This window comes from Pteropus vampyrus, unplaced genomic scaffold, assembly GCF_000151845.1.
Source record: "Pteropus vampyrus isolate Shadow unplaced genomic scaffold, Pvam_2.0 Scaffold56, whole genome shotgun sequence".
Taxonomy (NCBI): Eukaryota; Metazoa; Chordata; class Mammalia; order Chiroptera; family Pteropodidae; genus Pteropus; species Pteropus vampyrus.
This window is the reverse complement of record NW_011888837.1, coordinates 3,143,692-3,153,748: the sequence shown is the minus strand read 5'-3', so window position 1 is coordinate 3,153,748 and position 10,057 is coordinate 3,143,692. Positions and strand designations below refer to the sequence as shown.

The 10,057-nt window shown below is 32.2% G+C and overlaps 1 non-coding gene across 1 annotated transcript; it reads left to right on the top strand.

Moving 5' to 3' along the window:
* The first annotated feature begins 7,016 nt into the window (after nt 1–7,016).
* Nucleotides 7,017–7,120, top strand: LOC111740008. The gene has a single exon (XR_002780443.1). It is a non-coding gene; the product is annotated as a U6 spliceosomal RNA (small nuclear RNA).
* The last annotated feature ends 2,937 nt before the right edge of the window (nt 7,121–10,057 follow it).

Here is a 10,057-nt window from a genome sequence, read left to right as displayed (position 1 = left end):
AATACAGGGACTAAACATAAAAAACAATAAAACAAATAATAAAACAACACCAAAAATTTCACTTTCATGAAAGTCCAGCGTAGAATAGTGAGTGCTTTATATATATTATACATATAATACATATACATATATTATATAAATGATATATAATATATCATAATGAGTCATTAATATATCTCATAGTGAGTCATTAATTCCAGTTTAGGAACTTTTGTTCATTAAAGGGAATGGTGTTTGAACTGGCTTTGAAATGATAGAAAATATTATTTAATATAAAGATGGGAGAAGTACACCTCAGGTAAAATTGTACATATAAAGACTGGAAATCAGGAAAAAGCAATCAATGCATTTACAAAATGAGTCGCTAAATGAATCATTATTCAAATGTAAAAAAAAAATGAGCAATTCAGAATTTACCTTTAAAAATATGTCAAAACTGGATCCCACTAAATTGTAAATTTTCCAAATAAAAAATGATTCATTTTTGAGTAGAACACAGTATCGAAGATCAAACTGAAATCTGGAAACACAAATTACCTCAATCCATTTAGCATATTTCATATCATCAGTGCTATTTTGATTTAAATTCAAATTATCGATGGATAGTAAATGGACAATATAATAAATCAGAAACTTCATCTTACCCTCTTCTTAGAAAAATGAATGTTGTATTTCACATACAAAGGGTCCAGCATACTTAGAGTTGGATAATTAGAAGAAACAATGACCTCTATACTATTTCTGTAAAAAACAAGCTCAACCACTTTCCTGGTGAAGAATGACAAAGAAGAAATAGAAAAACATTTTACCAATTTCTTGTTATAGAACTATACAGGTATAAAACATAATTTTATTTAGGACTTCTAAAAGTGGCAATCAATGGTTCCTTCACTACTAGAAGTTCAAATAAATAAGACATATTTATATGAAAATCTACAATATGATTATGTTACTGCCTTTAAAATAATGCAAAAGGAAATTTTTTATGTTTTTTTATTTTCTTTTTAACTTTGCTTTAAATTACCAATTATTATAATATACTTAGCCAATTACTTTTGGGGAACTCTAAACAATAGTCAAGCATTTTGTAGCACATATTAATATAATAATTCAATTACCTACTTGGGTATACATTAGAGCTTGAACTCAATAACTCTTAAATCTGCATTTTTCTTTTCTTTTTTGCTTTGTGGTTATATTTGTAGTAGATGTTAGTTCTCAAAGAATCAATATGGAGTATTTTGATACTTTAACTGTTGAAACTAAACAAATGATAAGTGAATTTTCTGTGTATTTTTTTCATTTGATAAATGACTACCATCTGTGATATGCCCAAGTTTTTAGGAAGGAGTCTTGTAGTATCCCCAGATCAGGATATAAGAGACTCAACAAATGTGTGAGAAAGAGAGGAAGTGAGAGGAAGAGAGAGGGAGACAGATTTGTTAAGATGTATAACTAAAAAAAATTTAAGTTTTACCTCAGCGATTAAACCTGAATTGTTCGGAATTCTTATTAATAGCTAAGATGCCTTTCTTTTAAATTATAGAAGTAAAATACACTAGACTCTTTGAGATGTGAGCCCCACCTTCTACTATATAGTGCATTTTTGGGTTTAATATGCAACACTGCTCCCCTCTATTAGCAGATATTTTAAAATTTCTTAGAAAATGAAATATGCATGTGTAGTTCACATGAAAATGAGAACAATCGTGAGCTTTTAAAATTATAGTGAAGGAAATTAACAACAAATTCAAGATTAGAGAGGTCCCACAAAAAATACCATTGCAAGATTTTATCTATCTTATAAGCAACCATGTAGAGAATAAACCTATTAAACATGTGCTACAGGTTGAATTATGTCCCCCAAACAAATTATTATGTTGAAATCCTAACCCCTACTACTTCAGAATATGATTACTTGGAAATATGGTCACCCTGGAAGTAATCAGTTAAATTAGGATAAGCTCATGTCACAATAGGGTGGTCACTCTGGAAGTAATCAGTTAAATTAGGATAAGCTCATGTCACAATAGGGGGGGCCCCAAATTTAGTATAAATCATGTTCTTAAAAAAAAGGGGAAATTTGGAGACAGGCATGCTTACAGGGAGAATACCATGTGAAGATGAACGTAGAGATTGGTGTGATGAAGCAGAAGCTAAGGAATGTCAAAAGTTTCCAGTAAGCTAGGAGAGAAGCATGGAACAGATTAGTTCTTACAGCCCTCCATGGAATCAACACCTTGATTTGAGATTTCTAGCCTCCAGAACTGTTTAAGCAATATGTTCTTATTGTTCAAAGCACCTAGTTTGTAGTACTTCGGTATGGCAGCCCTAGCAAAATAATAGAGTATGCTTTTGAAATGAAAGACTAACGCTTACTTTTCCTAAGGAGGGTGAGACAATTTTTCTCAAGTCTTCTGTGTCAATTTTGTTTTCCTTTAAATTAGGAGTCTCCAAGTGTGCCATGAACAGTCACATGTCTCCTCTGAAAAAGTCCATAAAATCTTTCTACTTTTAGGGACATGCATTTCTTGCTAATTGATACTAACTAGAAAATGCAGTTAGGGAAAGTATTATGCCAGCACCTTCCAGTGTCCTAGGGCTAGTGGCTTCCAGCCCTAATGCTGAACTTGAGTCAGATAATTTTTTTATAACACAACACTTTTCTGTGGCCTACAGGCATTTGAATTCAAAATCTTCCACATGACAAGAATCCTATAAGTATGAGACATAAAGAGGAGGTTATTTAATGAGGAATAAATATCAGGCTGGCCTAAAGTATCTTCCCTCTAACACTAAATTTCAGAAGTCAGTGGTGCAATTTTTGCATCGTTTTAATGGAAAGGATGTGAACCTCACATCTTATATATAAAATATTGTTCACCCAATTAAAATACAGAGGCATAATGCTAATGAAAAGAAAAACATCTAAAAAAATTGTTAGTTCTATGGCAGATTGTAATTTCCAAGACAGCTGTAATAGTATTGCCTCTCGAGTACTGGTGGGCTTCTGAGTTGTCCATAACTATTGAAATGCAGTGGAAGTGAGGTCTTGTGAACTCTGAGACTAAGTCAGGAAAGGTGAGGCAGCTTCCTTGTCAACTGAAACACTGGCCTTGGAAGTTTGAGAAATCCTTTGAGAAGTTTGACTCCTCTGAGGTGACTATGCTGTGAGGAAGCCTAAGTCACGTGGAGAGGGGACATGTAGGTGTCCCAGCTCCGAGTGATAGCTGAGAGGTCCATGCTGAGTTGACAGTTAGCATCAACTGCCAGACATGCCTAAGATGATTCCAGAGTTCAGCTTTTGAGTTTTCCCAGCTGAGTTCTCAGAAATTGTGGAATAGAGAGAAGTTATCTGTACTGTGATGAAGAATTGATGAGGAAAATAAGTGGCTATTTTGTGACACTAAGTGTTAAGGTGGTTTGTTATGTAGCAACAATAACTGGAAGAATAGTTTGGTGAACATTGCTTCTTATCAGAAGTTCCACATACATGCTTTGAAATATTTCTCCCTCTTTAAACTATAGTCTTGCTGGCAAGCAATATATTATTTAGGAGCTATTTATTAACCTTAGGGAAACAAAAACACATTTCTAATATTATTCTTCCTTTAGTTAATAGAGGCTTCTACAATTCACTCCTCTTGGGGGTCTCTCTCAAAGCCCTAACTTTTAAGACTTAAATCTTCATAAATGTAATCATGTTCTTCTCTTAAGCATCACTTCTTAAATATTCATATATATGTATATCATGTATTACTTATTTACTATTTTGGCATAAATACTTTCTTTTAACTTTCTCAGTAATATAACAAAATTAGACTACATGCTAGAAAACTATTGTTAATATTATTATGCTATCTTGTGTTCTTTTCTTCAAGTTTTCCTAATACATTAGTAGTTTAAAATTTTAGGTCTCAATCTTCACAATGATACAATTTTATTTAATTAATTGGTGTCATTATAATGTCTAGAGATGTTAGGTCATTTTTACTCAAATTAAATTTGGTTGGTACTTCACTTAGAACATGAAACATAACCCTTACATATGCTGCCTACAAGAGACTCACTTCAGATTGAAAGATATACATGGGCTTAAAGTGAAAAGACAGAAGAAGATATTTCATGAAAATGGAAATGAAACAAAAAAACAGGGATAACGATACTTATACTAGACAAAATAAACTTTAAAACAAAGGCTATAACAAGAGACAAAGAAAGACCCAGTAATCCCACCTCTGGGTATTTATCCAAAGAACCAAAACACTACTTTGAAAGGACATGTGAATTCATATGTTCATTAAAGCATTGTTCACAATAGCCAAGAAATGGAGGCACCAGTGGATGAATAGATAAAGAAGAGGAGGTACATATATACAATGGAATATGACTTAGTCATAAAATATTATGAAATCTTACCATCTGTAACAAGATAGATGTTTCTAGAGGCTATCATGTTGAGTGGAGTACATCAGACAGAGAAAGACAATGCCATAGGGTTTCACTTATGTGAGATCTAAAGAACAAAACAATTGAACAAACAAAACAGAAACAAACTCACAGATTCAGAGAACATTTTGATGGTTGCCACATGGGAATGGTGTTGGGAGGATGGGTAAAAATCGGTAGGGAATAAAAAGTACAAATAGCGGTAGGGAATAAAAAGTACAAATAGCGGTAGGGAATAAAAAGTACAAATTAGTAGTTGCAAAATAGTCCTGGGGATGTAAAGTACAGCATAAAGAATATAGTTAATATTGTATAACAATGTATGGTGTCAGGTGGGTACTAGATTTATTGTGGAGATCACTTCGCAAGTTAAATAAATGTCTAATCACTGTTGTATACCTGAAACTAATATAAAGTATATCAACTGTAATTTAAAAAATTAAAAATTATTTAAAAAACATGAAATGTAGTATTCACCATTAGCTGGTCAATTTTTCCCTTATTAGTTTAAATTTAAAGCACTGATAGTAAATGTATTTTTTTCTTAGTGCTTAAGGCACATGAACACATACTCAACATTTAGGTGCGATTAAGAAGAAATTAGAAGATTTTTTTAAGTCTTAAATTTTCTTAGCACCTACAAATATAGTAATTAATTAAAATATTTACTTTATTTGCTATAACCACTTTATTTCCTGTCTATAGGGACATATCTCTTTTATCTTAGAAGTAATACTCACTGTCCAGAATTCTATTCCAGGAAGCTCAGTCAATGGTAACTATTAGGGTAATCTTTTATTGCTATTTACAGATGACCTCAGACATTTATTTCAGTTCCTTCAGAGAGTGCAGGATACTAGTTCTTTACATTGTGTTTATGTCATTGGGAGTTTTTTAAGAAAAGATCTTATCTGTCTCGTGTCAACAGATACTTTTCCCATAATAAGAAAGATGATTAGATCAGAAAGAAATTTCAATTTCCAGGGGACACTGACTAAATCTGATTAAAATTGTCTGTGAAGATCTGAGGAGTAGAAGTGGTCCCATTAAGTAGATAAATCAACAGAAAGTGTTTGCACAGTGGTGTATTTTTTTACTCTGTGCTTTAAGGCCATTCTGATCTAGTGTGTAGGGCAGGTCTGGCTGAAAGTTAGGTAGATTTTAATCTCTATGTTGTAGATTATGGTGCATTTATTTTCACTAAGTTAGCAAGTTCTCTCACACATGTGAGCTCACACTCTTGTTTGTAATAATCTAGTTTACTATCATTGAAGGCTTTGTGACTCATGGTGTGGTTCATGGACAAATAGCTTTAGTATCACTTGATAGCTTGTTAGAAATGCAAAATCCCAGACCCAGCCCAGACCTGCTACATTGGAACAAGATTCCCAATGATCCTTTATGCACATTAAAGTTTGAGATACACTGCTCTGAGGTAGAAGACTTTGTCACTAGGTAGACATAGCACTGTGCATTGAAAATCGATATAGACACTGCTAAGTATGTGTAGAGAGAGTCTCATTTGGGCTTTTTCTGTCCTAGTTAATATTTGAGAATATAACAGTGAATGGCTGCTCAACCTGTTAAAGTTTCAGGATAATAATCTCATATTTCTAAATATTTAGCAACCATGCCCTTTATTTTAATTTGTTTTAAAAAAGAAAATATGTGTAGTGCTTGAAGAGGTATTCCTCAGCAAGAAAATGAGTGTGAAAGTATCAAACTCGAGAAACCAATCCATATGTCCTTCAATAGCTAATAGATAAATAAATTGGGTCTAGTCATACAGTGGAGTGCTATACAGCAAATGACAAGGAACAGGCTCCTGCTATATAAACCAATATGGAGAAATATCACAACATAATGTTCAGTAAAGAAGCCAGACACAAATGAGTACATACTGTATAATCAATTCCGTTTATATAAAATTTAAGAGGCAAATTTAATTTATGGTATTAAAGCTTTATTTAAAATATTTTTGTAGTATTATCTCTGTAATCAGAAAAAAATAATTCCAAAGTTTATCTGGATGAATAAAGAGGTAAGAAAGAGAAGAAAAAAAATTAATGTTAATACTAATAAGGAGTATCTTCCTTGATCTAGTTGTAAAATGTTATAACTTAGAATAATTGAAACAATTTTGAACTGGTTCAAAAGGGAATTCAAAGGAATGGAAAATTTTCTATAAAAGATGCTAACCATTATAAGATTTACATGAAATAATTTACTAATTATAAAGTACTGTCTTCAAATGAAGCATGTACAACTATATGAGTTATTATCATTAAAAAGATTTTATTAAAGTATATTCATTTAGTAATGTACACTTGAGGATTAATTATACTTATTGGTCAAGAAAGCCCTTTCTCATATTCCTTCTAATCTCTACCCCCTCCCATTTCCCCAAACTAGCTACTATACTACTTTCTAACATCAAAGATTAGTTTTGTCTGTTTTAATTATGTATAACTGGATTATTAATACTGTATGTATTCATTTGTATCTGCCATTTTTTGCTTGCCATTATGTTTAAGGTACGTTTAAAATAATGTCAAAATGACAAATTAGTTCTCACTTTGGCAGCACATATATTAAAATTGGAATGATATAGAGATTAACATGGCCCCTGCGCAAGAATGACACACAAATTCGTGACGTATTCCATATTTTAAGGACCAGAGGGAAAAGTCACAAAACCTAACTAAATTCAAATAACAGACAGAAATGCAAGGACAAGGAAACAATGGAAACACCGAGCTACCAGAAAGCAAAAGATAAAATGACTATAGGAAAACCTCACATTTCAATAATCGCCCTAAATGTAAATGGACTGAACTCACCAATAAAAGGGCGCAGAGTTACAAATTGGATTAAAAAAGAAAGAAAAAATGGAGAAAAAAAAAATCCAACCATTTACTATCTTCAAGAGACACATCTCAGTTCCAAAGACAAATATAGACTTAAAAGGAAAGGGGGAGAAATGATATTTCAAGAATTCAGAGAAAAGTAGGAGTAGCGGTGCTAATATCAGATGAAATAGACTTCAAAATAAAAAAGATAAAGAAAGATACTGAGAGACATTTCATAATGATAAAAGAAATCATGCAGCAAGAAGACATAACACTTATCAATATTTATGCTCCCAATTAGGGAGCCCCAAAATATATAAAACAATTACCAACAGAACTAAAGGGAGAAACAGACAAAAACACTATCGTAGTAGGAGACCTAAATACCCCACTGTCGGATATGGACAGATCATTCAAACAGAAAACCAATAAGGAAATAACAGCTTTAAATGACACATTAGACCGACTGGACATAATTGACATTTACAATCTTTCATCCCAAAATAGCTGCTTATTCATTTCTTCTCTAGTGCACATGGAATGTTTCAAGGACTGACCACACACTAGGACACAAAACTAGCCTCAACAAATATAAGAGAACTGAAATCATACAAACCATATTCTCTGATCACGTTTTGAAGCTGGATATCAACTGTAAAAAGAAAGCGAGAAGAACCACAAATACATGGAGATTAAACAACATCTTACCGAATAATGACTCGGTCAAAGAAGAAAGAGAGATCAAGAGATACATAGAAATGAATGATAATGATATTTCAACATATCAAAACTTTTGGGACACGGCAAAAGTGGTCATAAGAGGAAAGTTTGTATCATTACAGGCCTATCTCAAAAACAGGAATGAAACCAAATAAACAACCTAACACTTCATCTTTAAAAACTAGAAAAAGAACAAATGAAGCCTAAAATCAGCAGAATGAAAGAATCAAAATTAGAGCAGAATTAAATAAAATTGAGAACAACAAAAAAGAAAAGAAAAAAAGAAAAAGAAAAAAGAAATGCAACAAATAGCTGGTTCTTTAAAAAGTTTAATAAAATTGACAAACCTCTGGCTAGACTCACTAAAGAAAAAAGAGAAAGGATGCAAATAAACAAAATCAAAGATGAAAGAGGAGAAATTACAACAGACACCACAGAAATACAAAAGATCATACAAGAATACTATGAAAAAGTATATAACACCAAATTTAATAACAAGAAGAAATGGACAAGTTCTTAGAAATATACAAAATTCCTAGACTGAATCAAGAAGAACTGAAAAATCTAAATAGATCAATCAGTAGTATGGAAATCAAAAACCTATCAAAAAGTAAAAGTCCAGGACCACATGGATTCGCCAATGAGTTCTACCAACCATTATAGAAGATTAATACCTTTCTTCTCATACTCTTCCAAAAAATCAAAGAAGAGACAATATTTCCTAACATTTTATGAGGCCAATAAGAAATCTATCTTAAGACAGTAATCTAAATTTTAGACAAATATTTGTATATATAGTTATTTCGTAACATATAAAACAATCTAAATGTTTAACAGTAAGGTGAATTGCCTTATAGATGATAAAACATTCTTTGAAATATTATGTAGTCTTTAAAATCATGCTTTTAATGAATGTTTTGATTATAAAGAGTGTTTGAGTGTCTAATGTTAACTGTAAAACAAAATTAAAAAAAATATCTCTTGTGACTGTTTATGCATGTGTGTATTTGTATAAAGAAATTTGGACAAAATTGCTTCAGCATGATGACTGGGATTGCCTCTTTGATGTTGGTGAGATTAACAGTGGCTTTCATTTTCTTCAATGTAATTTTCCAGATTTTCCAAATTTTCTACCCTGAGCTCTTTCAATCTTTTCTTCAGTCAACAAATATTTATGCAGCAGGAACTACATAATTAGAAGAAGGTTGGAGATGAGAGAGCTTTCAAAGCAGCACGTTATAGCAAAGGAAGGAAAAGTTTATGAGAAAAATTTCAAACTGTCCTTCCTGTTTTAGTCACTACTCAAGTCTTCCTTCTACAGATTCCATTTCATCATCATGCTACCGTGTTCCCTTGTGTTGTCTTCAGTTTTGCCTGGGCTCTCTTTCTCTGGACATTATGCACATGTGTCACTGAATCCAATTTTTGTCCTTAAATGCAAACACAAAATTAATCGATGTATTTTGTACAAATACAAAAATAATTGTCACATATTTCATAGTAAAATCAGCTTTTACCTCTGCAGTGTTTTCATTGTCTGATAGAACTAGACTATTTTTAGAAAACATTAAAATAAAATTTTATCTTAAAACGAAATAAAACCAAAGCCCTGCCTATTACCAAAGGAGGAAGTTAATTTTTCCTGATATTCATCTTCCATCTGTGCACATTTTAAGTGAGTTCAGGTAATCTTGCAATAGGCTTCATCTTGAAAGAAGCAAATAGCTATTTGTACCCATCTGCCTCCTCTGGCACATACGAGTGCTGTCTGGTCTGGAGAAGAGTGATTTGTTCCTATACCCAAAGGGTTTAAAATGCATTTAAAATGTGATTTATTCTATCATTTTTTTCCCAATGTCTTTCTGAAAACATTGGGCCTGGTGTAGGTTTGGGCATTAGTTAGTCCAAAATCCAGTTCATTAGTTTTTCAAGCAGAAAGTACAGGTAATTTCCTCAATCTAATTCAGAAATGATAAAATTGTAACTGAGTTACCCAAGCACAAATGTCACTGATTCATTCTCACATATTCTTAGTCATG